We start from the raw sequence: 3320 nt of genomic DNA, 5'->3' as shown, positions 1-3320 counted from the left end.
AAAAAAGGCCCAATCAGTTACAAGGGAATAAATGTGCATGGCAGAGGAAAAGCTGTCTCCTTAAATTAGAATAAATAAGACAAGTTTTTGCCCTTGCAGATAATAAACAGGTCTAGATGAGTCAGCAGTCAATATAAATCAGACTTCCTGAATCAGAAAACAGTTCTACCATCTACAAAAGGAACCAGCGCTATTTAAATTTAATTTCAAAAGAGAATATAAGAATGTACAGATCATTTTAAATTCTATAAAAAGAGAGAAAGAAAGCTCCATGTTTTTTGTGATTGCTATTGTTGAAAGGCAGAAAACTGCTTGGTGGGATGAAAAAGGAATTGTGCAGCCTGGTACATTTATAAGAATGCTTAATGTGATGCATTATCTGCTATGATCCGTGAGACAGAGGACAGGAGTAGTCTGCCTGCTCTTCTGCATCAGTGAAAAATGCCACAGCATTTCATCATTCATCTTTACTTTTATATATTTCAGTATGATTTTTTATGAACTACTGTCCTTGAGACTCAAGTGCTTTGCAGAGTACACAGTAATGTACTGTGTAGTAACAGCCTCTTTTCAACTTGAAATTTATTAATTTATAACTGATTAGATGGGCAGGACTTGGTTCCCAGTGCTGCTTTTTCCCTCATAAGGTAATTTCTGTTCAGTTTCTTAGAATCCCTCCTTCCCTTTTCTTCCTCTCCCTACCAATCAAGTAGCTGGTCCTTTGCAGCTCCTGCATAAAATGCAACAGAGAAACAAAGTTGCCTGTTTTATGTCCTGCCTTCCAAGTCTTTTTAGCCTGAAGCCTTAGCATCAGAATGCTTAGATGCACTTATTCTTTTGCACTAAGCTTGCTTTACTTACACTTTCACAATCTTAGGTGTATACTGTTTCAATGGCACTGGCTTCTTTTTCTCACATATCAGTGGAGTATAGTGCTTTGCTTTGTTCTCCAGCTCCTTTAGAGCATTGTGATACCATTCCTGAAAATGTAAATCAAATTACAACTTCAGAAGCGTATTAGAGACACTATAATTCACAAACTACTGTAAATTAAATCAACAGCAATCTTCTCCCCATATGATGTTCTTCTGAGAAAAAAACATTGCTATTCATTAGGATACTGACAACATTGAAATGCTGTAAGCTTTCCAGGCCGGACAATTTTTTAAACTTTTCAGGAATTTCACTAAGATGGAAACATGGGCAATCAGAAAGGTCTACAGATAATTTCACCTAACAGATGAATAAGCAAGACTAAAGCTAGACCAATTCAACAGCCACCTTTCAAAGTCATTTTAAGTAGAACTGCTAATTTTGTTTACTTTGATGGCAAAAACCAGGCCATTTTGCATCATCAACATTACAAAACCTTGTTCTCTATATTTCATAATACCTCTCTGAGGAGAGGACAGTTTAGCTATATCCTAAACACAGATTAAAAAAATATAGATTTGAATTTAATTGCTAGGTAAATAAACTGACTTCTTTTAAGTGAAGTAGCAGACCAGGTGTACGTATGTTAATTACAATCTCATTAGCTTGGTATGTGTATTTGGTTGTAGCAAGCAAGTACTGCTCTCCTCAATTAGAAGGGCGAGATAAGACAGACAATGAAAAATATCTTCTAAACATTCTCTACTCTTTGTTTTCTCCACAAAAACATCACTATCATATTTGAAAATCACTTATAGCAAATAGCTGACCTTTGAAAACATTTCACAGATTATTCTTTTTTTCTTTCTTCCAAAGAACAGATGAAGATCACAGAATTTATTAATGAGCCAATTGTATCAATTACTTCACACTGGAGGAACACATACCTGCATTTGTTCAGGATATTCATTCGCTGACACATGCTGTGTCAGGAGTACTCTTATTGGATGCATTATTTCATGGAACGATGGTAAAAACTCATATAGAACTGCACATCTTTTAATAAGATCAAAACACAAGGCTAGACACGACAATCTGTTAATGTAGAAAATAATGCAACAATTTAACTTGCAAAAGCTGTGCTGCACTGTCAAATAAAATGTATTACACTAATTAAATTTGGGTGAATTAGCAGTGTCTATTATTAAGATTGTCTGACACAATCAGTTACAAGTCTGTTCCTGGTTGTCAATTCAGACTACAATTTCACTCTCTTTATGCAAGCAAATACCCAAGAAAGCCATTAGCAACAACTGCTTATGTTGGTGCACGAAGGACAAAACAGTATTGTGTCTTTGCTGCTTGAGTAACAGGTTTTTACACTGGTTCTAATTCCGTCACACTTCTTCAGAACAGAATTATGGTTGTTTTTTTTGTTTTTTGTTTTTGTTTTTTTAAAAACTTCATCACAAAACACTTACTCATCCCTGAGATGTTATGATATGACACACAGACAAGGTGAAAAATGCGGTCCAACATGTTTTATGTTTAACTTTGTTCTTTCCTAACTGTAGTGTTATGTTACACATAACATTCTGATTCAAGATTCATAATTCCATATGCTACAGAGTAGCAAGATAAAAACAAAGCAGAACAGCTCACTACTCTTATTCTCACATACCTGATATGATTAATTTCTGTTTTGCTCAATTCCTTTAATCTAGTCACAACACTCAATGGCAGGTTTTGCTTCTGCCAACTTTCCAGATCCTTCTTATCACACACCAAAAGCAGTTCTAAATTTTTCCCCACTGGTGTGAATGGATGGACTACAGTATAGCCTAAGAAACAAGAACAATGATCAACAAATAGGTTCTCAGTATTACTTCTTTAGAAGTTTCTAATTGCATAGTCTAAAAAAAAAAAAAAAACAACAAAAACAAACAAACAAAAAAAAACAAAAAACACACCCCAAACTTTGTCAGTATTAGGGGTCTCTGAAATAATGGACTACAAGCACAATCATAATTATGTATGAAGAGAGAGTAGGTATCTGCCCTATGGGGAACAAGATACACAGTTAAAACTGCAGGAAGTTAAAACTGCAGAATATTGGACATGCTTCAGAGGAAAGGGCAAGGAACAGAACTTTCCCTTGGAGTTGTGAGTAGAAGGCTTACTGACCAGAAAGTGGGCCAGTAGTACTGCGAGCATGAACAGGAGAAGCTCAGTTATTGTACATCACTGAACCTCTCCAGTTGAAACCCTCAGATGCATACTGTAAAGACCTCTCCCACTACACCAGTAGTTTTAAAACAAGAAGAAGAAAAATAGAATACGTACTGGGACAGGGCACATTGAAAATGCAAGACTTGAGAATTACTATGCTAAATTTCACAGCTAAAGTAGAAAATAATTTGCAGTTCCCATGCTGGATCTTTTTTTTT

General features: G+C 35.5%; 1 long non-coding RNA gene across 1 annotated transcript; it reads right to left on the bottom strand.

Moving 5' to 3' along the window:
* Window positions 1–6: 6 nt before the first annotated feature.
* LOC104910858 lies at window positions 7–2764 on the bottom strand. Its single transcript, XR_793476.3, has 3 exons — window positions 2555–2764; window positions 1821–1968; window positions 7–980 (listed from the first exon to the last, which is right to left on the bottom strand). It is a non-coding gene; the product is annotated as an uncharacterized LOC104910858 (long non-coding RNA).
* Window positions 2765–3320: the final 556 nt, after the last annotated feature.

The sequence above is a fragment of the Meleagris gallopavo genome, chromosome 4 (genome assembly GCF_000146605.3).
Source record: "Meleagris gallopavo isolate NT-WF06-2002-E0010 breed Aviagen turkey brand Nicholas breeding stock chromosome 4, Turkey_5.1, whole genome shotgun sequence".
Lineage (NCBI taxonomy): Eukaryota > Metazoa > Chordata > Aves > Galliformes > Phasianidae > Meleagris > Meleagris gallopavo.
The sequence above is the reverse complement of the archived record's forward strand: the minus strand, read 5'-3'. Positions and strand labels throughout refer to the sequence as shown.